Here is a 25,681-nt window from a genome sequence, read left to right as displayed (position 1 = left end):
AAAGATTAGAACAGAATAGAAAAAATATATAATTTAATAGAATAAAATAGAAAGAATTTACAACCATCTTCTGAAATTCAAATTTGAATAGAATAAATTTGAATTTCAAATAGTATGAATTCTAATTTTTTAATTAATTAATTTTAAATTTGGATACAAAAGATTATAATAAAATAGAAAATAGACTACAAAAACGATAGAACAGAACACAACAGAATATATTATATTTTATTCTGTTCTGTTCTATTGTTTTTATAGTCTATTCTTTTATATTCTATTAAAATATTTTCTATTAAAATCAAAATCATTATATACTAAATTTGAATTTCGAAAGATGGTTATATATATATATATATATATATATATATATTTCTGACATTTGAATTTCGTATAGAATGAATTCGAATTTGAATAGAAAAGATTAGAATAGAAATAGAGAATAGACTAGAACAATAGAACAGAATAGAATATAGATACTATCTATTTCAAGTTGAATTTTTTGGCAGATTACCATTTGTTTTAATAAGATCTCCTGCAGACTATTAGCATCTATTTCATTTTTTTGCAGATCTCCTGCAGACTATTAGTATCTATTTTGTTTTCTCACCAGATCTCCTGCAGACTATTAGCATCTATTTCTTTTTTTAGCAGATCTCCTGTAGACTATTAACAGCCATTTCACTTCTTTTTTTGCAGATCTCCTGCAGACTGTTAGAATCAATTTCATTTATTTTATTTTTTTTGCAGATTACTATTTATTTCCATCAGATCTCTTGCAGTATATTAGCATCTATTTCATTTTTTTGCAGATCTCCTGCAGACTATTAGCATCTATTTAATTTTTATTTTTTGCATTAGAACAGCCATTTCCTTTAGATATAGATGCTAATAGTCTGCAGGAGATCTGCAAAAAAATGTAATAGATGTTAATATACTACAGACATCTGATGGAAATAAATAGTAATCTGCAAAAAAAAATGAAATTGATTCTAACAGTCTGCAGGAGATCTGCAAAAAAAAAAAAGAAGTGAAATGGCTGTTAATAGTCTACAGGAGATCTGCTTAAAAAAAAAGAAATAGATGCTAAAAGTCTGCAGGAGATCTGGTGAGAAAAAAATAGATACTAATAGTCTGCAGGAGATCTGCAAAAAAATGAAATAGATGCTAATAGTCTGCAGGAGATCTTATGGAAACAAATAGTAATCTGCAAAAGAAATTAAAAATGAAATAGATAGTATCTATATTCTATTCTGTTCTATTGTTTTTCTAGTCTATTCTCTATTTCCATTCTAATCTTTTCTATTCAAATTCGAATTCATTGTATATGAAATTCGAATGTCAAAAAAGAAATAAATCCATATATATATATATATATAACCATCTTCCGAAATTCAAATTGAATTCATTTTAATCTTTTCTATTCAAATTTGAATTCATTCTATATGAAATTCGAATGTCGGAAAGAAATATATATTATATATATTATAAAACCACCATCTTCCTAAATTCGAATTTAGTAAATAATGATTTTGATTTTAATAGAAAAGATTTTAATAGAATATAAAACAAAAGACTAGAAAAACAATAGAACAGAACAGAATAAAATATAATATATTCTATTCTGTTCTGTTCTATCGTTTTTCTAGTCTATTTTCTATTTTATTATAATCTTTTCTATCCAAATTTAAAATGAATTAATTAAAAAATTTGAATTCATACTATTCGAAATTAAAATGTATTCTATTTGAAATTTGAATTTCAGAAGATGGTTGTATATTCTTTCTATTTTATTCTATTAAATTATATTTTTTCTATTTGAATTAGAAATTTTGGAAGATGGTTAGTTACTTACTTATATACATCTGTCACATCAACTTCTCATACTTGCAGTGTACCAGTGCAAAAAAACACACACATCTTATTTCATTTATATTTATCACATCAATGAAGTTGTCAGCATGCCTGATTGAAGAGTACATATGCTGTATGTCATTGTCCACTTGCCACGTCACCTGCCACAAGTTGTGTATTGTCCACTTGCCACATCACCTGCCACATGTTGTGTATTGTCCACTTGCCATGACACCTGCCACGAGTGCCACGTGACCGGCAACGAGTGGCACGTGACCTGCCACGAGTGCCACATGACCAAGTTGTGAATTGTCCACTTGCCATGTCACCTGCCACAAGTTGGCTCCTAGCACCAAGTGACCCCGAGATATGGACAATATGTCAAGTACTTTTCTGCAGAAGAGAATGACATTTTGTGACCCGACTTTGGGGCCACGTATCTCGGGGCCACTTGTAGCTAGGAACCCCAAATTTGGCTACAAGTTGCCCCAAGATACATAGCCCCAAATTCGGGTCACAAAATGTCATTTTTCGAATTTGATTGGCATGAAAACACAGTAGAACTAGCACTACAACATCTCCAAATTTGGGGTTTCTAGCTCCAAGTGATCCTGCGTTACGGGGCCCCAAAGTCGGGTCGCAATATTAAGCACTTTTCTGCAGCAGAGAATGACATTTTGTGACCCGACTTTGGGCCCCGTAACTCAGGGTCACTTGGAGCTAGAAACCCCAAATTTGGCTACAAGTGGCCCCAAGATACGTAGCCCCAAATTCGGGTCACAAAATGTAATTTTTCGAATTTGATTCGAATTTCGTTTGAATTCGTTAGCATTGTAATTTGGTTATTCGTATGCATCCGAATGTCCGAATAATGAAAATTTGTCCGAATTTTGTTTCGGAAAGAAACGAAATGCACATGTCTACCAAGCAGGTCAAAGTGTAGAATGTGACACAAATTCAGTGTTGAAGATGGAATGGCTCGTAACGAAGGGACATCTAAAAAATAAAACAGTCAAAAAATCTGAGTGTAACAAGTGAATGTGAAAGTGAAGTATAAAACTGAGAAAAGGAAAGAGGGAAAAAGGTGAAGAGTGCAAGAAAAAGTTGAAAAGCAAGAAAATTTGTGAAAGAAGTAAAACATGGAAAGACTTAAGAAGTAAAGAATCAGAAAATGAAATCAAGTGGTGAAAAAAAAAAAAAGGGGGAATTAAATCTTAAACAAAAAATAGGAAACGGAGATGCAAATGTGTGAGTACCTAAGAATGCGTAGATGGAGGTAAGGAAACCATTGTACATGGAGTGATAAAAAAGACCTGGATATGAGAACCTACAGAGGGGGGAAAACTCATGCAGAGGGCGCCTCCATAGACTCACCCCCAACGTCAAGAACCCGACATCCAAAAGAGCAAGGGAGGCGCCAACAGCTGCCTGCCATGCCAACCAGGCTAGGCAGCCACGAGCGTCAGACCGAGCTCTCCAATTGTCGCAGATGGAAAACCTCCATCCCTATATTACATAAGGAAACAAAAATTCACCCAGGGGACTTTAAATGAAGTGTCCATGATGTTCACAGGTAACTAAGATGTAAGAATATAAAAAAGTAACAAAGTTTATTAGAGTGTTATAGCTCTCGTCCAGTACAAGGCATGAACATAGGTGACAAATTCACAAGTACAGCAACATAACATAATAGTCCTTTAAACATGTCCATAGTGACATAACATCACAAAGTATTGGGAGTACAGATATACATGATACATCTCTAACCCAACGCTTTTCGTGAGCTTTCCTTGCATCATCAGGGGCTGATGTGTATATATGGTGCCTGTAACAACAAATAAAGATTATTGGAGTATAGGTTATGATAGGACAAAAGCATGAAGCCAGAACTAATGATCCCAAACTTACTTGTCAGACAGTTGGCTCCAGAGGGGGACCCCAAGTAAAGGGCAGCAGAAAAACATCTCCTCTGGGAGCTGAAGGGACAATAACCACAGCATGGAGGACTGAGGCCAGAAGCAGGGCAGGCATGGAAAAGGGTAAAAGAAGAGGTCTGGACCCAAATGTCACCCATGAATCTTGCAAGGCATACTCACTGTAATAAGATGTACGAGTATAAATATATATGTATATAAATCTAAAATGGTTTAAGATACAGTGTCCTAAGAGGTGTAAAATAGTCAACTTGAGTACAGAGGGCATAAGGGTATACTAAAACACATAAAAAAGGAAAGATAGAAAAAGAAGTGTGGACCCAAAATTCACCCATGAATCTTGCCGGGTCTACTCACTATAATAAAGTATATGAGTGTAGATATATATATATATATATATATATATATATATATATATATATATATATATATATATATATATATATATATATTGTGGTAGTGTGGGTTGAGGGGCTCCAGGAAGCTTGCAACGTTGGGAGGAAACTGACTTTTCAGTTTCCTCCTTATTTACTAAATTCTGTTTTGGGATCTGGAGCCCGGGGATTTCGTAGTGATCCGGGTGGGATGAAATGCCCAGTCCTGGGTCCAGATTTTGGGATTCACCAGCACACTGACTGGTCAGGTGTGTGTTGGTCTATTTCTAGACACCTGACCATGGTTCTGGGCTCCCCCCTCCCGAGGAGTCCAGGCAAGCAAGGGAGAAGCATGCATGTCTGCATGGTGTAGTCAGAGGGCCCAAAGCTGTGGGATGAGCAGTAAGGAAGATTAAAAGAGTTACAGTCCTTGTATGTGATCTCTGTTATATGGCCAAGTGGGCTGAAGGGTAAAACCTAAATGGCAGTACTGCTGACCATAGAGCCAGGTGGCTTGGTATTTTTCGTTTACTACTGCTGTGAAATCGAAACCCCTGCGTGGGAATTATCGATGGCCATTTTCTTTTTTTTTATAAAAGTGGGTCAAAAAGTCCTGAAATTGAGTTTCTGGTGTGGATTGGTCTCACTAGTGGGTGCTACACTTGACTTATACAACCCCCAATATTACAATATACATTATATATATATATATATGTATAAAAAAGAGTAGTAGGTGAGATGCACACACGGTCAGTGAAACAGGTGTGCCAGCAATCGTGTCTGTCCCAAAGACTCAATATAAAAAAGCAGAAGAGGAGTGCCCATGCGCGGTTAAACCGAGATTGTCACGGTACTACTTACAGCGAACCCACAGGCGAGCAGGTGACACGGGATCCCCCAGGGCGTGGAATCTAAGAGTCAGCCGGTGTTCCGCCAGGGACCCTCTCATGAAGGTTTGGACTTAGCTGCGTGCTGACCCCAGGTCACGACCCCCGGGTTCACCCTGCTCGCTAGGGAAGTACCAGAAGACACTGTAGACAAGGATGATTGGATGGATGAAGCAAGGAAAGCCAGATAGTGAGCCAAGGTCAGGGCGGGCTGCAGACAACGTAATCAGAACAAGCCGGGTCGGTACACAGAAGATCAGTTCACGAGAAGTCAGGTAAAACAGGTTACACAGGGGAGCTTCAGAAACAAACGTTGCTCAAGCAATGGTAGCAAGTTAGGAAGGGATTTAAATAGAGAAGCACATGAGGGGCTGGACAGGAAGTAGCAGGAAAGAAACATATCAGGCAACAGGTGAAGGGCGTCAACGCCCATAGCTGCAGAGTGCACAGAGCTGAACACCTGACAGTGGACAACAGATGCCAGCCGACCCACTGCAGTAAAGGTGAGACACAGATCAGCTCCACAGCTGATCTGTGACAGAGATGGTCGCTTAACCTTGGTGTTCCGCGCCATCCCAGACCAGCGGCATCTACAACACCTGATTCAGCCGCCACCGCACTGCTACGAAACTGTCATCATCCTCCTGACACACCGCCGATTCATCCTGTATGCACCGATCGGGTGCTAGGCACAATTTGGAGCCCGAATTTGCCGTCTCCACACCGCCCGGGTGTACCAAGATGGCTGCCGTGGCTGCAGCGTCTTCTCAGCCTCAAGCCCCAACCTCTGAAGCGACACCAGAACACAGGCAAGTCCTGGCCCCAGCCCATCTGACATTCACCCCTGGTTTACAGGGGTATGGCCAGCAACCATATACCCCCTCTCCGGCCTCCACGGAATCCCTCCTCAGCCACGCTCTCAGGGAGCAGGCCTACTCCCAGTCTGGCCTTACTGACTGTCCCCACACAGGAATCTCTCCTTATGGAGCCATAGGCTTGGACCATCCATTTAATGCAGCAGACCTATACCTCAAGCTGTCTACCCTCTTGGAAACTGGCCTTGTATGCACAGCAGCCAAAAAAACAAGAGACATTAAGGCTGATCTCCAAAACATAGGCTCCAGGATGGACGCTATCGAAAGTAAGCTAGACCAGATAACAGCAGTGACGCATCAAAACTCTGATCTCATTCATACCTTCCATGACCAACTGGGTGTGGCTCTCCCGCATAGATGACCTGGAAAATAGGCCCCGGAGGTATAACTTCAGGATCAAGGGACTACCTGAATCAATTCAGGATGTGGAGACAACAACATTGGACCTTATGAAATCTCTGATTCTCAACATACCGCCACCCACATGGAACTGGACAGAGCGCACAGGGCGCTAGGTCCCCCCAGAAAAGATGGTTCCCCCAGGGACATCATTGCAAAGCTCCACTTCTATGCGGTCAAGGAAGCAGTCATGAAACAAGCCCGCACAATGCCACAAGTGATTTGCCAAGGTCACCCCGTGCAGATATTTATGGATCTCTCTCCCTCCACCATACAATGGAGGCGGACCCTGAAACCGTTATTAAATGCTCTGACCCAGAAAGAGATCAAATACAAATGGGCCTTTCCCTTTGCAGTAAAATTTTCCTACAAAGGCCAAAACCAGGCGTTCTCCAGCTTTACAGCAGGTGAAAAGTTGCTCCTTCACTTGAAGATAATTTCTCAGGAGATGGACATGGACACGTCAACTACATCAATGGGTCAACACAAACGACCACCTCCTAAAAGCCCGCAAGATCCTCTCTGGAGCAAATCCAAGAACCAAAGATCGTCGCACAAAGGCCCTCCCTGAGTACTTGCAGAGAACTTGTTGGGCCGTCCAATTGCACGATGCTCCCGCATCCATTTTTCTCTCATAAATTTATTTTTTATTTTTTTTTCCCTTGTTTTTTACGCCACGGTCACAGACTCCCATGAAACTTTAAAAAACAGCAGTTCCCGCTGCTATAGTTACATGCTCAGTAAAAAGTTCTTGCCTCATTAGACATTTTGGCGTCTGGACCCCTAAGTGAGGACCGGACACTTCGACCACTCAGTAAACGAAGGGGATACCCATCTCACCTACCCTGGTCAAAAAAGTTGGGGTTCATAGTCAATCTGCACATGATTAGACCCATCTCCCCTCCCCCTGGGGTTTAGGGTGGGAGGTCGGGGGGCTTCAGAGGGGGTGGGGGATGGGAGGATCCATATTATTCCTCCCTCATATTCAACATTGTCACGCTTTATTCCTGTTCAGGTTGCTCAAAGAGCTTAAATGATTGCAATAACAGGGCGCCCTGGTCTGGGGCGGTCCCCATGCACCTCCTCCTATCCCTTAAACATCGGCTGGTCTTTGAGGGATAGGATCTCCAAGGTGTTCCACCTGGAGTTTTTGAATTGTTAGTATAATCTCACGACTGCTTGTGAGATGCTTTTGAGGACCCTTTCTCTTCCTTGGGGTTTGTTTACCCTTTGGTGGGGAAGTCCTCCTCTTCTCTTCTCTTCCTTTCTCTCTATCTCTCCTTGCTATCCTGTCCTGAGCATCGCCTAATTATGTCATTTTTTGCAGAGAATCTCCTGAGAGGGGACGTCCATCTTTTAAGAAGCAGGGGAAACGGCATCAGCTCTTGTTCCATAGTCAGGGGGCAACAAAAGGCTTCGAAGGTAAGGGACGGTAGATTTGGCAGTATGCACCACCACTGGAACCATGGCTGATCACTCTCAGCTGACCCTAAAGGTCGCCACGTACAATGTTCAGGGTCTCAATTCCCCCCTCAAACGTAGAAAACTTTTTAACATGTATAAATCCTCAAACCTGGACATAGTAATGCTGCAGGAAACCCATTCCCGATTCGGTACAGTCCTAAGTTTCTCCACTCGCATTTCCCCAATTTCTTTCTGGCTAGCGCAGCTAATAAATCCAAGGGAGTGGCTATTTTATTTGCAAAATCAGATGTTAAAGATCTGGAAGGTAGGTTCATTCTAGTCAAGGGTAAGATTGATGACCATCTATATTCCTTAGTATCTTACTACACTCCCAATAAAGGGCAAACGTCCTTCTTTAAACAGCTATTCAAGACTCTGACACCTATGCTAGAGGGAACGGTTGTCTTCGGGGGGACTCTAATACAGCATTTGATCAAGGTCTGGACAGAACTAAACCCCCCTCGGCACAACTGACACGGCCAACTAAGAAGAGCTTGAAAATAGCGAAACTTATCCACGCTCAAGGTATATCCGACATGTGGAGAGAAATGAACCCATCAAAGCGTGACTATACACACTTTTCCCACCCCCACAACTTCTACTCGCGTATCGATCACCTTCTGGTTCCATCTAGTGGTACAATCATGTATTAGGGATACGGTCCTGTCAGATCATTCCTTGGTGATCATGTCCATTCAGACTTTTGGGGCCGGGCCAGAGACATTGGAGACTTAAGGAATCTATCCTCTCCGACCCGGCCCGGGTCTCTCAGCTAATCCAAGCTCTAAAAGAATACTTCCTTTTCAACAACGTGGAGGGAATAGCCCTTGAAACCCTATGGGCAGCCCACAAGACTTTCATCAGAGGAGAGATAATTCAGATGTCTGCTCAGATAAAGAGAGAAAGGGCGGTTGACATTGAGAAGCTAGAAGGACAGTTTGCACGACTGAAAGCCCTGCACAAAATGAATCCCTCCCCCAACACGGTAGCACAACTAGCTAAAGCTAGGCTAGAACTCAACCTAGCCCTTACAGCCAAAGCAGATAAACAAATTAGATGGAGCAAGAATAAATTTTACACCCATGGTGACAAGATGGGCTCTATGCTGGCCGCTAAGCTAACGCCCCGCATCAGATCCTACACAATGCCCAAAATTAACATTCCAGGACGGGGTACTACCTCTGACCCATCCAATATCTTGGACGCCTTTCAGTCGTTCTACGCAAATCTCTATAGCCCCCACCCATCCGGAAAGGAGGCTTCTCTTCAAAATTTTTTAGATGGTCTCCCTATTCCGGTACTCTCATCAGAACACAAAGGGGAGCTGGAAGCTCCTTTTACTGAGGAGTAGGGATGAGCTTCGTGTTCGAGTCGAACATACGTTGGACTCGAACATCGGCTGTTCGCCCGTTTGGCGAATTCCGAATGTTATGGGCCGTTCCCGCCAAATTCGTGTGGCGCTCACCGCCCACAATGCACTGTGTCATCACAGTGCATTGCTGGCTCATGATTAGCCAAGCATGCACTGTGACCCCACATGCTTGGCCAATCACAGCGCCAGCAGCGAGGAGAGCCATGATTAGCTCAGGCTGTGTAGTACACGCCCCACACTATATAAGGCCACCAGCACGGCGGCCTAGTGTAGTGTGTTGGCGTCTGAAGCAGTTAGTGGGTGTTCTGTGTACCTTCAACACAGTACACACCGATCGTTATCGGCCGATTTTCGATCTTGCTCTTCTGTAGTGGTTGTTGTCTGTGTGCCCTGACCGCAGTATACACCGCTATATTCACCTCACCTATATAGCTAGTGATCTATCTTTTATAATAGAGCTTGCAGTCAGTAGTGTTAGGAGCTTGTGCGTGCTCTGTACCCAGTACACACTGCTATATCCACCTACATAGCTCTTCTCTATTTGAGCCCACTTGCCATCTGCAGGAGCTATTGGAAGTTGTGTGTGCCTCCAGCACAGCACAGTATACATCTGTATATACCCCTTTATCTCTGGTGTTCTATAATAAAGGCATCTGCAGGAGTTAGTGGGTTTTTTGTGCCTCCAGCACAATATACACCTGTATCTACCCTTTATTGCTGTTCTCTAATAGAGGCATCTGCAGGGCTTAGTGGGTGTTGTGTGACTCCATTACACTGCTGTTTTACCCAACTCCCTTCAGGCCATTACCATGTCTGGAAGGCCAGCAAGGAGAGGCAGACAGGCGCGAGCCGATAAAAGAGGGCAAGCAGGCTCTGTGTCTAGAGACAACAGTGCTGGTCGTGGACGCGGTGCATTGTCATCAGCACGTAGCCATGGGACACGCTTGTCCTTTTTTTCGGCAGCTGGACATGTTGAACCGCAACATGCCAACGACTTGGTAGAGTGGATGACCAAGCCCTCTTCATCCTCCTCATCCTCTCTCACCCAGTCTCAGGGTACTAGCAAAGCAGCTGCCAACGCATCGTCTTCCCTCCTCTCAATGTCATCATCAGTGACTCCTTCCCTAGACCCACCACGTCCTCCTGAGGAGTCTCCTGAACTCTTTGAGCACAGTGTTGGGTACATGCTCCAGGAGGATGCCTAGTGTTTTGTGGGCTCTGATGATGACACTCAGCTAGAGGAAGGCAGTAGCGTGAGCGCAGAGAGAGGGGATGCTCAAGAAGGACAGCAATCTGGCAGTCATGTTCCACAAGCTGCAGCATACTGCCAGGTTTGCTACAGCGATGAAGAGGGAGGGGATGATGACGGCACTGACTCCACGTGGGTGCCTGGTAGGAGAGAGGAGGAGGAGGAGGCACATGTCCAACGAGGCAGGATGCCCTCCGGGGGCCAGCTTAGGGGCAGCTCACCGACTGAATCACACCGCAGAGCTCCGCCTGTGCAGGGCGCTGCCTCTGCGCGTTATTGTAAAAGTTCTTTGGTGTGGCCCTTTTTTGAGACGAGTGCATCAGATCGCACCGCTGCTATTTGCAACATATGTCTTAAGTGTATCTCGCGTGGCCAAAACATCAGCCGCTTGGGCACCACATGCTTGACCAGACATATGTTGACCTGCCATGCAGCTTGTTGGCAAGCGTACCTCAAAGACCCACACCAAAGAACAAAGCGGACCTCTCCTTGCTCCTCATCAGCTGGCATCTCCAACCCCCACTAGACCTTCAGTCCTCTCTGAAACCTGCTCTGAGAGGAATGAAGGTGTAGAATTAGGTGTGTCACAGCCAAGTGCTTCCGGGAACTCTGCTAGCGGTACACCCACGTCCGATTATAGCAGGCAAATGTCCCTGCCCCAGCTGCTGGACGGCCGAAAGAAGTTCACTCCCAGCCATCCACATGCCCAGCGGTTTTAATGCTAGCTTGGCTAAATTGCTAGCACTTCAACTGCTGCTTTTTCAGTTGGTAGACTCGGCCCCCTTCCGTGAGTTTGTACAATGTGTGGTTCCTCAGTGGCAAGTCCCCAAACGCCACTTTTTCTCACGGAAGGCAATTCCGGCTCTCTACCGGCATGTGGAAGGCAATGTCCTTGCCTCGCTGGACAGGGCGGTCAGTGGTAAGGTGCATATTACTGCTGACTCATGGTCCAGCAGGCATGGACAGGGACGTTACCTGTCTTTCACGGCCCATTGGGTCACTCTTCTGGCAGCTGGGAAGGATGCAGGACAAGGTGCAGTAGTGTTGGAGGTTGTTCCGCCACCACGCCTCCAAAATGCTACTATTGGTTGTGACACACCTCTCTCCTCCACCCCCTCCTCTTCTTCTTCCTCCATGGCCTCTTCCAGTGCTCTGTCCTCAGAACCAGCGGTGCTCCGTAGGCGTTCCAGGGGCTACGCAAGTACGCAGGCAAAACTATGCCATGCCGTGCTTGCGCTGGTTTGTTTGGGGGACAGGAGCCACACTGGGGCGGATGTTTTGTCAGCTCTGCAGGGGCAGGCCGAGAGGTGGTTGACGCCACGCCAGCTTAAGCCAGGAATGGTGGTTTGTGACAATGGCACCAACCTCCTCTCCGCCCTCCGACAGGGACAACTGACCCATGTGCCCTGTGTAGCTCACGTCCTTAACCTGGTGGTGCAGCGGTTCTTGGGCAGGTACCCCGGCTTACAGGATGTACTGAAGCAGGCCAGGAAAGTCTGTGTGCATTTCCGCCGATCATTTAATGCCTGTGCTCAGCTGGCTGAGCTCCAAAAGGAGTTGAACCTGCCCAAGAACCGCCTTATATGTGACATGCTCACCAGGTGGAACTCAACTTTGGCCATGCTGCAGCGGCTGCACACGCAGCAGAGGGCCATCAATGAGTACCTGTGTGATTACGGCACCAGGACAGGGTCAGGGGAGCTCGGTTTTTTCTCACCACGCCAGTGGGGCATGATCAGGGATGCATGCACTGTCCTGTCACCATTTGAGGAGGCCACAAGGATGGTGAGCAGTGACAGTGCATGCATCAGTGACACTGTACCTCTTGTCCACCTCTTGGAGCTGCGTGGAATAATTGACAGGGAACTTGAGGCAGAACAGAGGCAGGAAGAGGAGGACTTCCTTGCCTCTCAAGGCCCCCTTTATCCAGACAGTGTTCCTGCTGTGCCACCCATCACACAGGAAGAGGATGAGGAGGAGGAAGAGGAGGAGGAGGAGGATGATTGTGTCAGCATGGAGGTGGAGGCTGGCACTCAGCATCAGCAGCATCAGCAGCATCAGCAGCAGCAGTCTTGTAGGGATGATTTACAGTCCCAAGAAACACGTGGACTTGTACGTGGCTGGGAGGAGGTAGCTGCGGATCATGTTGACCTTAGTGACCCAGAGGACTCCGGACCGAATGCCTCAGCTAACCTACGCTGCATGGCCTCCCTGATCCTGCAAAGCCTGCGGAAGGATCCTCGTATTCTTCGGATCAAGGAGAGGGACCATTACTGGCTGGCCACTCTCCTTGATCCACGGTACAAGGGTAAGGTTGCCGACCTTATCTTGCCATCGCAGAGGGAGCAGAGGATGAGACATCTCCGGGAGGCCTTGCAGAAAGGTCTGTGCAACGCGTTCCCAGAGACTGGGAGGTTACAAACTCCTGGTCCTGGACAACGTGTTGCTGAGGCATCGGTCAGAAGGAGCGGTGGAGAAGGTGGCCGTCTGACTGATGCTTTCAGACAATTTTTTAGTCCGCAGCCCCAAGGTATGATCGGTTCCAGCAACCATCGCCAGCGTCTGATTTACATGGTGCAGGAATACCTAGGGGCAAGGTCAGACTTGGACACCTTTCCCACTGAAAATCCTCTGGCTTACTGGGTCTTGAGGATGGATCACTGGCCAGAGCTTGCACAGTATGCAATTGAGCTACTGGCCTGTCCTGCATCCAGTGTTCTTTCGGAACGCACCTTCAGTGCTGCTGGTGGCTTTGTTACCGATCACAGGGTGCGCCTGTCCACCGAATCAGTTGATCGACTGACCTTCATCAAGATGAATCAGTCTTGGATCACCCACAGCTACCAAGCACCTGAAGCTGATGTAACCGAATAATTTTTTTTTAAATATCACATCCCTTCAAGACTGCCTATGCTGATGCTGAGTGACTGTCCTGTTATGTTGATTGTCTATCCTCTTCCTCCTCCGCTGATATGTTGGAAGAACATTTCTGGTTCTGGGTGATGCCATCGGCCCAATTTTTCTGCCCCTGTTTAACAGGGGCGTTTAAGTACAATTTTTGATGCAATGCTTTGCAGCAGGGCTAATTCCTGCAATAAAACTAGAGTATATGGGAGAGGTTGCAGTGTCGTGGCACCAGCACCAGTGCCTAAGTCCCAATTTTTCTGCCCCTGTTTAACAGGGGCGTTTAAGTACAATTTTTGATGCAATGCTTTGCAGCAGGGCTAATTCCTGCAATCAAACAAGAGTATATGGGAGAGGTTGCAGTGTCGTGGCACCAGCACCAGTGCCTAAGTCCCAATTTTTCTGCCCCTGTTTAACAGGGGCGTTTAAGTACAATTTTTGATGCAATGCTTTGCAGCAGGGCTCATTCCTGCCCTTCAACTAGAGTATATGGGAGAGGTTGCAGTGTCGTGGCACCAGCACCAGTGCCTAAGGCCCAATTTTTCTGCCCCTGTTTAACAGGGACATGTAATTACAATTCTTGATATAATATTTCACAGGAGGGCCCGTTCCTGTGCCCACCAAGAGTAACTGTGAGGACTTATAGTGTTGTGGCACCAGCACCACAACCACCAAAGGTCAATTTTTCAACAATGGCATGTAATTACAATTCTTGATATAATCGTTCACAGCAGGGCGCTCCAGCGGCCAGCAAGAGTCACTTTGAGGGCTTACAATGTTGTGGCAAAACCAACACCTTGTTCCGCCATTTCTGCAGAGCATATAGGGCAGGCCCCTACTTTCAAACATCCAACTTACAAACATCTCCTACTTGCAAACGGAACGAGACAACAGCAAGTGAGATGAAAAAAGATGGACGACAAAACAAATTATACAGGGGTGATAACCCTTCCCTATGATTTCCTAAAAACTTAAAAATAGTTTTTTTGACTGGAGCTACACTTTAAAAAATGTACCAGTTGAAAATTACAAACAGATTCAACTTAACACAACAAACCTACACAGTCCCTGTCTTGTTTGCACCGCCTGTATACTGCTGTTCTGAGTATATAGGGCCTGGGGGCCACACGCATTTCCTTTTTTTAATATGGGTACAGGGTTCCCCTTGATATGTGTACAAGACCCAAAGGGGCTGGTAATGGGCAGGGAGGGCTACCCATGCCATTTTTCTCAATGGTTTTCAACCATATTGCAGGAACCAGATATAACATTAAAACCGCAAGCAGTTTTCAATGATGTTATTTCTGTTTAATGTCATTTTGTGCAGGGACTGTTCTAAACACGGGAAACACGTGGCACTTCACAGGCATACTACAGACACCCCCCAGGCACGATATTTAAAGGAATATTTCACTTTTTTTTCACTTTAATCATCATTAAAATCAGTGCTCCCGCCAAAACGGCCATTTTAAAAACATTTTAGGCATTGACCCATGTCCCCTGGGGCAAGAGCCAGGTCCCCAAACCCTTTTTAGGACAGTATCTTGCATATTAGCCGTTAAAATTAGCACTTTTAATTTCGAACGTTCGAGTCCCATAGACATCAATGGGATTCTAAAGTTTGTTCGAATTTGGGGTCCGTTCGAAAGTTCTGGTACGAACCGAACCGGGGGGTGTTCGGCTCATCCCTACTGAGGAGGAAGTACTGGGAGTAATTAAAGATCTGAAAACGGGTTCAGCTCCAGGTCCCTATGGGCTCTCGAACCCCTACTACAAAGCGTTTGCCGATACCCTGACACAGCCTCTAACGAAGTTCTTTAATTTTAAAACTCAGGGAAGCCCCCTTGATCCCCAGCTTAACACAGCCTATATTGCAGTAACTCCCAAGCCAGACAAAAATCTGGAGGAGGTAGGCAACTATCGTCCGATCTCCCTAATAAATAGCGATTTGAAAATCCTAACCAAAATTTTAGTGAATAGAATGGCAGCTTTCATTAGCGCGTACATACATAAGGACCAAGTGGAGTTTATTCCAGGCAGGTAGGGCCCTGATCAGATAAGACGGGCGATAGATATTGTCTCTATTCTTCAAACAAATTGGCAAGGAGGACCCAAACAACAGGGGATGCTCCTGTCTCTGGACCTACACAAGGCCTTTGATTCAGTGTCTTGGCATTACCTTTTTGCAATTTTAGAACGTTGGGGCTTCGGCACAAACGCTTCATGGGTCTGATGCAAGCTCTATACTCTAACCCTACAGCCCATATCAAACTTCAGGGAAGTTACTCCAAATCCATCCCTATACAGAGGGGCACCAGGCAAGGTTGCCCTCTATCCCCCCTCATATTTGCAATAGCAATTGAAACATTGGCTATCTCAATTCACCACAATCCAAACATACAAGGGGTCTCTTGTGGTCCCCACTCACACAAATGCGGCCTCTTCGCAGACGACATTCTCCTCTTCGTCACCTCCCCTTTACGTCCCTTCCGAACATATGTAAGACCCTAGAAGACTTTGCTCAGATATTGGGACTACAAGTAAATTACGCCAAATCCCAAGCTCTCAACGTTTTGCTGCAGACTGACACAGTTGCTCACCTAAAACAAACCTTCAAATTTGCCTGGAGTGAATCATCCATTAAGTACTTAAGCATCAATCTGACCCCTAGAATCAAATCCCTCTACGTAAATAATTACCCCCCTCTGTACAGAAGGTGTAGACATGACTACCTGGTCTAAGAATAACCTGTCATGGTTGGGGAGGGTGAACTCAATAAAAATGACCCTACTCCTTAAGTTGTTATACCTTTTTCGAGCTCTACCCATACCCTTAAGGAAAGACCATTTAAAATCTTTCCAAAGTAAGGTGCTGAAATTTACCTGGGGTAAAGCAGGCTATAGAATCCCACAAAGAATGCTATACCTTCATAGAAGGCAGGGAGGTCTAGGTCTACCCCATCTCCACAAATACTACCAGGCAGCCAGGTTGGCTCAGTTATTCGTTATATATTCCAGGTATGAAAAACCTGATTGGGTACACATAGAAAAACTAGCTACTCCACGACATACACTCGACTTCCTCTTGTGGCTTCCACCAAAAGAGAGGCCCCCAATCTTAGCCCCAACTCTAGCTCACTTCTTCGCCCTCTGGGATAAGCTACGCACCTCATCAATATTGGTATCCTCATGCAGACCCCTATCTCATCTCTTTAATAACCCGAAATTTCCCCCAAGGATGGAGATTTTAGCATTCAAATGGTGGTTGGAGAAGGGACTGTATCAAATCGGGAATTCACTCTTACTTACTGTGTCAAAAAACTAGATATGCCCAACTCGGAAAGATTCCAGTTTCAACAAATCACACACTTCCTTAAATCCCTCTGGAGGGATACAACCCTTCCACCGAAGTTTACAGACTATGAGTTGTGGTGTGGACAGGCCATGGTCCAGCGGGGGGGGGGGGTATTTCATTAATCTACTTGTCTCTTGCCTCCTCGACCACTAAAGAAGCATATATGTGTGCCTGGGAGTCTGACCTCCAATTCCAGTGGGACTTGGATAAATGGCAGACCGCCTCCTTCAAATCCTTTAAAGGTATCCTGAATACTGCCTTAACTGAGGCCAGCCTGAAAGTAATCTCGAGGTGGTACTACACCCCGTCTAGATTGGCCGCAATCTACCCAACAGCTGACCCCCTCTGTTTCAGAGGTTGAAAACATGTAGGAACGATGGCCCAAATATGGTGGGAATGCCCAAGAGTCCGATCCTTTTGGAAACATATTTTCAATTTGATTGACAGGCTGGTGGGGGTCGGATTCCCAGAACACAGACGATTGCCCTCTTGAATGATCAGATCCCATTACTGACCAAACCCCTCAGGAGATTAATCCATTTCATTCTTCTAGGGGCTAAGCTCACTGTGGCCAGAGCATGGAAACAACCAACGGTGTCCTTCTCTGCAGCTAAAAAACAAAAAATCATGGATAATGGCGCAGGAAAAGTTCTCTAGCATACTACTAAACACAAGGGAAAAATTTGAAAAGGTGTGGGAACCCTGGGCCCAACAGATGGGAGTTACCTTAGGGCCTCCCTCACGGCCGAGTTAATCAACTTCCGGAGTATTAGACGATGCTCTTTTTACTTCTTCTCTCTGCTCATTCTGAGCATTCCTTTTTTTTCCCCTTCTTTCCTTGTCTCCAACCTAGCTTCTCTCAGTCTAGAGGTCAATGGATTAAGGTCTCAGGTAAAGCCTGTGTTGGAATGTTTTATGTTTGGTTATAATACAACCCAAGTTGCTTAAGATCAGTTGTTCTTGTCTCGTTATAAGCATCTCCCTGGAGGCAGGGCCGGCGCTACCACTAGGCGGACTAGGCAATCGCCTAGGGCGCACTGCCGCCTAGGGCGCCCGGCCGCTGGTTATTTTATTCCTGGCTGCCTGCACAATGTCCTCCTTGCTGTCAGTGCCATGTCAACTTGTCAAGCAGCGGCGCCATCCGCCCTCCCCCTCGCCGCGCTCTGGCTTTCCAAAGTAATCCTCCTCACTGTTCAGACCTCTATAGGGCACCGCACCGCCTCTCAGTGTCTCAGACAGAAGCCGGCAAGCCGCCCCCCTCCTCCCCTCCGCTCTCTGTCAGACGCGGTCAGCCTCAGTTATGCCACACTCACTCACACACAGGCAGGCACACTGCAGCCGCTCCCCCTCCCGCCCCCCACCCCCACCTGTCAGTCCGACGGTCTGGGAGAGGGACATTAGCAATGATGATGAGTCTATCTGTCTGACTCACACACAGGCACAGTAGCAGCCCCTCCGCTCTCTGTCAGTCCTCTGTGAAGGCTTTGATAGCACGGAGGCGGAGCCCCTGGCCCCGCCCCCACGCTCTCCTGGAAGTTCCTGGAACGAAGGATGGATCATGGATGGATGCAGGCAGAGGCAGCATGCATGCATCATGGGATACAGCGTCAGCTACGTGCAGGGTCAGGTACGTGCAGCCTGGAACAGGAAGAGAAGAGGCACCGCACCACACGAGGCAGGTACACAGGCTAGCAATTACTATTAGTAATTAGCAATTAGTAGCAAATACAGTGGAGTTGGTGCCAGCAACAGGTGTTAGGCTGCTTTCACACTGGGGCGGTATTCAGGCGTTACAGCGCTAAAAATAGCGCCTGTGTAGCGCCTGAAAAAAACTGGCCCCTTTAACTCCAGTGTGAAAGCCGGAGGGCTTTCACACTGGAGCGATGTGCTGGCAGGACGGTGAAAAAAGTCCTGCTAGCCGCATCTTTGGAGCGGTGAAGGAGCGGTGTATTCACCGCTCCTATACCGCTCCTACCCATTGAAATCAATGGGACACCGCGGCAATACCGCCGGCAAAGCGCCGCTGCAGCGGCGCTTTGCGGCGCTTTGCGGGCGGGTTTAACCCTTTTTCGGCCGCTAGCGGGGGTTAAAACCACCCCGCTAGCGCCCGCAGACCGCCACTAAAACGACGGTAAAGTGCCGTTAAAAATAGTGGCGCTTTACCTCCGACGCCGCTCCCGCCCCAGTGTGAAAGCAGCCTTAGGCCGCGTACACACGCGGGGACTGTTCGCTCAACTTTGTCCGCTGAACAGTGTTTCAGTGGACAGTCCGCTCGTGTGTGGGCTTCAGCGGACAGTTTCAGCGGACAGTCTGACGAACAAAGTTTTTCGGAAATTCCGAAAAACTGTCCGCTGAAACTTGGTTTGAGCGGACAGTCCGCCCGTGTGTAGGCTTGTTTGTCAAACTAAGTCTCGCGCATGCTCAGAAAGAATTTACACGCCGAAGGTTGCATTGCAGTGTATAGGACTTAGTTTTCTAGTCCCGTCGTACGTGCCGTTCACGTCATCGCGCACGGTTTCAGCGGACTGTTCGTTCGTCGTGTGTGGGCAAGTCCGTCCATGCTAATTTTGAGCGGACTGTCCGCTGAAACTGTTTGACGAACAAAGTTGAGCGAACAGTCCCCGCGTGTGTACGCGGCCTTACTGGTGTGACCGTGAGGTAAGTAAAAAACTGTTGCTTTCTCTCTGTTACACCCCTTTCACACTGGGGCGTTTTTCAGGCGCTAGAGCGCTAAAAATAGCGCCTGCGTAGCGCCTGAAAAAAAACGCCCCTTTCACTCCAGTGTGAAAGCCGGAGGGCTTTCACACTGGAGCGGTGCGCTGGCAGGATGGTGAAAAAAGTCCTGCTAGCCACATCTTTGGAGTGGTGAAGGAGCGGTGCGTGTATTCACCGCCCCTAAAATGCTCCTACCCATCTAAATCAATGTGGCAGCGTGGCTATACCACCGGCAAAGCGCCACTGCAGCAGCGCTTTGCGGGCGGTTTTAACACTTTTTCGGCCGCTAGCGGGGCAGTTTTAACCCCCGCATACCGCCGCTAAAACAACAGTAAAGCTCCGCTAAAAATAGCGGCGCTTTGCTGCTGAAGCCCGCACCACCCCAGTGTGAAAGGGGCCTTAATGTGAATGACATTATGTGAATGTGATGACCATGAAATGTAATTTTAAAATGTGAGTGTATATATATCTATTATATTGACTGTTGACTGATCTGCCAAATGTTCCCCCAAGTCTGTAATTTATGCACGCTGGTGAAGTGGCTTTGATGGGCTCTGGTGAGGCGGAATTGTTGAGCGCTGGTGAAGCAGTATTCATGGGCATTGGTGGGCGCTGGTGAGGCGGCATTGTTGAGCGCTGGTGAAGAGGTATTGATGGGCGCTGGTGAGGAGGTATTGATGGGCGCTGGTGAGGAGGTATTGATGGACGCTGGTGAGGAGGTATTGATGGACGCTGGTGAGGAGGTATTGATGGACGCTGGTGAAACGATATTGATGGGCGCTGGTGAAACGATATTGATGGGCGCTGGTGAAACGATATTGATGGGCGCTGGTGAAGCGATATTGATGGGCGCTGGTGAAGCGATATTGATGGGCGCTGGTGAAGCAGTATTGATGGGCGCTGGTGAAGCAGTATTGATGGGCACTGGTGAAGCGGCATTGATGGGCACTGGTGAAGCGGCATTGATGGGCACTGGTGAAGCAACATTGATGGGCGCTGGTGAAGCAGTATTGCTGGGCCCTGGTGAGGCTGCATTGAAGGGCGCTGGTGGCAGGGGAGGGCTGGTAGCCTTAGGCCTGGGGGGCCAGTCCAGTCAAGTATCCCATTTAACCACCAAATTAGCTCCACGTTGCCTGCACAGAGAGAGAAATCGCTTCACATTGCCCGCACAGAGAGAGAAATCGCTTCACATTGCCCACACAGAGAGAGAAATCGCTTCACATTGCCCGCACAGAGAGAGAAATCTCTTCACATTGCCCGCACAGAGAGAGAAATCGCTTCACATTGCCCACACAGAGAGAGAAATCTCTTCACATTGCCCGCACAGAGAGAGAAATCTCTTCACATTGCCCACACAGAGAGAGAAATCGCTTCACATTGCCCGCACAGAGAGAGAAATCGCTTCACATTGCCCACACAGAGAGAGAAATCGCTTCACATTGCCCGCACAGAGAGAGAAATCTCTTCACATTGCCCGCACAGAGAGAGAAATCGCTTCACATTGCCCACACAGAGAGAGAAATCTCTTCACATTGCCCGCACAGAGAGAGAAATCTCTTCACATTGCCCGCACAGAGAGAGAAATCGCTTCACATTGCCCGCACAGAGAGAGAAATCGCATGTTATAATATCTCTCTTGTCTCATAGTGTTTATTTTACAGTGTGTTTTTATAACGTTGTCATGTTATTTATCTATCTTATTTTTGTGAGTCTTGTTGACAGTTGATACATGTGCAATGCTGCTATTTTATGTTTTGCAAATGAGAAAATGTTAACAAATAAAAATCTACAAATTTTATGGTTTATCATTTAGAATTATTTGATACAAAAGCTGGTTTGGGGCAAAACGGTAACATTTCCACAATTAGCTGGTCTAGCAGTGCTTGCATGCAAAATAGTAGCGGTCATTAAAAAGGTGGGGTGTACATGGGAAGGGCAAAGGGGGTGGAGTCAGGGGTGGAGCCAATGGGGGGCGGCAAAATGAGCTTTCGCCTAGGGTGTCAAAAATCCTTGCACCAGCCCTGCCTGGAGGAGGGGATTTGGTGTTCAGGGAGAGGTTTGGTCCGTCCGCCCAACACAGCTTGCTCCCTTTCGGGGTGCTGGGGGGATAGGATCTTAACCTCCTCCTGTCTCAAGCTCACAAGGGAGTTACTGAACGTCACTCTTCCTCAAAGCATCGGATCTGCCTGCAATTTTGGCTCTACCTACTATTTCCTTTGAGAATTTAAAAGCCTCTATATATATGTTATAAGTTTCTATTGTAACATGTATGTTTTTTGTACAATTATTGCATTTTGAAATAAAATTATTTGAAAGAAAAAAAAAAAAAAAGAGAGAAAAAAAAAAAAGCAGAAGAGGGATTGCTGCACAAACAAAAGTACATTTATTGATAAAATGTACATCACATCAGGTATAATTCAGGTATTCAGGTGACATTTCGGGCTAAGCATGATATCGCCCTTCCTCATGACCACATACCTGCAATCAAAATTGTAACCAACTTCACATATAAAGGCTTATAGCTCACATGTATCATTAATCAGTTAATTACATTCAGCTGGAATCAATCTCCACAAACCACCCCTTGTATCTCTCATACATCATTTTTATATCTATGGGTATATCTGAACAATAGCTAAAAAACGAGACAAAAGGACGCCTTCCCTTGATGATAGTATGCTGAATCATGTAGCTCATCCAAAAAAATACAAAGAAAACATAATCAATGAATCATCAAAATTTATTTGTATATTCACATACCATGAATATTATATTCATGGTATGTGAATATACAAATTAATTTTGATGATTGTTGGGGTCGGCAGGCGAAGGGCTTATCCCATTATACGGGTGAGCGCAATTTTAAAGCGTGACATGTTAGGTATCTATTTACTTGGCGTAACATCATTTTTCACATTATACAAAAAAAAATGGATTATCTTTAGTGTTGGAGTCTCTGTGACCTCAGGTTGCCAAGCTACACCTTTGAAGCTTGATTTTTTTTTTAATGTTCATCTGCCTCCACTGACTGCACATCCCTGCTTGAGTCCTGTCAGCAATTTAGAAATGTTCCAGCTGTAAACCTTCTCCATTTAATTCCTGGTCTCACCAGAAGCTCTTGCTGCTGTCAGTCAATTCTCAGGGGTCAGTGGAGGGAGCGGGGCAGGTGGGGGTAGCAGGACATGGCCTGAGCTGCACTGTGTGTGTGTGTCTATGGATGCACACAGCTCAACTTTGCCCAACGGGAGTGTGCCAGTTCAGGTTCCCTCAAAGCACACAGCTTGCTTTGGAAGCACCTGCAGGAAGATGTAGTGGACAGTGCTGGTGGTAGACCGTAGAAGAGGCGATAAAAAAAACGTTCTGTGGCAAGTATAATCCTTTTTGTTGTTAAAAAAAAAAAAAAAACATATAGGCTTTAATATCACTTTAACCTCTCATAAACCTGCATTTTTTTTAGTTCTGCAATTCCTGGAGCTCTTTAAAATGTATTTCCCTGAAGTATAGAAGCAAGATGCATATAAATCATAGCTGAATAGATAAAGACACAGTATTTCTGGTAACACAAAGGGTATTGTATAGTAGAGTTAATCCTGGGAAGGATACAAGTGAAAGAAAACGAAAATGCTACATATACCAGCTTATCTGAAAATAACATTTTACTAGAACAGAATCACATGTAATTGAGTTTTTTCTCCGTACAGTTGTTTTAAAAAGGGCAGGGTGAAGTGTATGGAATGATGGAATCAGCACCACAGATGTGGACAGCTCCGCTGAGAATAGTCACTCTATTTGCTTTGGCAGAGAGGACTGAGTGAGCACACGTTGTTTTATCGCTTTATATATACATCAGCAGCCTAGGGCTGCCCATTTATTCTGCACATCATAAGGAGCTCTCCTCTGACAGATAATTCACACTACTGGATTTGTTCTCCACGAGACAAACGAATCACTGCCTATCTCTTGGAAGTTTTATACACCGGAGTCTGAGAAGGAAGCTGATCAGTATTCTTGTTTGCTGTCGTAGGGAGCAACATCTGTGAGCCTGCAAGTGTCACCAGTGAGGTCCACCAGCTTGTTCTCCAGAACTCTGCTCATCACTATTGCTCTTATTCCTACACTCTGTGCAACATCAGTCACATAATCTGCTCTCAACTCTGTAAGTAGATCAACAGGTCTCTATTTGGTCCTGCTTTATACCATGGGAAAGGGGGGATTGATACTAGAAGGCAAAGGGTACTTTCACTTGTCATTTGAGCTTATGTTAATTTACTCTGAGAGGATATAGGGTGCATTAACCTAATACATTTGATTTTAAATTGCATTGTTTTTAGATTTCATATCCAAACATCTAACTATTTCTTAACAAGCCTTTTTTCCTGACTAAACTATTATTACTCAAAGAAATGTATGTATAAGGGGTTATTTACTAAAGGCAAATCCACTTTGCACTGCAAGTGCACTTGGAAGTGAAGTCACTGTAGATCCGAAGGGGACATGCAAGGAAAATAAAAAACAGCATTTTAACTTGCACATGATTGGATGAGAAAATCAGCAGAGCTTCCCCTCATTTCAGATCTACCCCTTAGATTTAGAGCGACTGCACTTCCAAGTGCACTTGCAGTGCAAAGTGGATTTGCCTTTCGTAAATAACCCCCATAGTGTGGATTTGCATAATCACAGGTCCTATAAATGATTTAATCATAATTTGAAAAATAAAATTATAAATCTTGGCATTCATCGAATACACTGAAATCATTCGTTATCTATCATCTACATATTTATTTATTACAGATATTTATATAGCACTGTCAATTTATGCGAAGCACTTTACATACATTATATTGTACCTTCACATTAGTCTCTGCCCTCGAAGAGCTTACAGTGTAAGGTCCCTATATCACATATGCATGTAGACATACTAGAGCCAATTTATACAGGAGCCATCAGCATGTGTTTGGAGTGTGGGAAAGCAGTGTGTCAGGAGGAAACCCACACAAGCAAAGGCAGAACATGCAAACTTCATACAGGTAGTGGACTGATACTGATGACTGTCTATCTATTTATCAGCGGCGGCCCATCCATACAGGGTGCAGGGGCGCTGTCCCCTTATTCCATGTGCCCTGCCCGTAATTGACATGCAGGGCACCGGACGCATGGATTCCAATGGGAGTTTTTTCTTTTTTTTTAAAGCACATGTTTAGAGCCGGAGGCTCTTGTCCAGTTGTGTGACAATAGCAAATTAATATTAATATTCACTATTGTCTTCCTGCTTCTCCTCCCAGCCAATCCAAACTCAGGAAGTGGGTCCTGAGAGCCAATTGGCCAAGAGGAGATGCAATCCTATTGGCCGCCGAGGAGGAGGAGGAGGAGGAGGAGGGAGGAGATGCAGTGGAAATCACGCCGTTGTGAAGCCGAGGAAGGAGGAGATGCAGTAGCCTGCCACCTGGAGGAAGCCCGTGACCTACATGTGATAAGTGTGGGGACCGATCAACCGCTGGGGGGAGCGGGGTTCTGACAAATTACCCCCACAAAAAAATATACCACCAGCCTCCACTGCTATCTATCTATATCTCTATCCAATACATTGTATCATTCATTACTTCCAGGAAAACATAGATAATGTTTCCTGTGAGTGCAAAGTTGTATAATCTGTTACACCTTAAAAGGGTTAGTTCACCTTTACTGACTAATGCCAAAACATCCCCAAACATTACAGTGACCTCAGCACATGATCATGCAGTGATTTGTTTGATAAAAGAATGATTACTCTTTCAGCTGCTCATTTCCTTATCCTCTCCTCTTCATTGTGCTAATGGCAGAAAGTCCCAAACATTGGATGTGAAGCCTCAGAAAATTACAAACAAGCTCTTCATTCCCAACCCAGACATGTGCAGTCTGTTCTCTCTTATGGCATTCTAGGAGAGTGTAAGAGAATAGATGGTAACAGTTCTTTTACAAAACAGGACACTGGTAATGTACTGAGGATTCTCTGATGCCTGGAGACGTTTCTTGCAAAAGTCAGTGAAGGTGAACTAATCCTTTAATAATTGCTGCAACACAGCATGTATTCAAACTAAACAGTGGTTACATATTATGTATTTACTGCAAGGCAGATTTAAAAAAAATATATTAACAATCTTTTATTCACAAAGAAAACATACCTAAAACTTACTTACCTGTTACCAAAACCATACAGACATTTTCTATTTTTCCTATTTTGCATTTCCAATTTGCTTCATATTTAGATATGTATTGTTCAATTATACTGGACCCTTTATATAGTATAAATACTGGGATTCAATT

The sequence above is a fragment of the Lithobates pipiens genome, unplaced genomic scaffold (genome assembly GCF_037356315.1).
Source record: "Lithobates pipiens isolate NorthernLeopardFrog02 unplaced genomic scaffold, aLitPip1_a1.2 Scaffold_30, whole genome shotgun sequence".
NCBI lineage: Eukaryota > Metazoa > Chordata > Amphibia > Anura > Ranidae > Lithobates > Lithobates pipiens.
Note: the sequence above shows the minus strand (reverse complement) of the source record.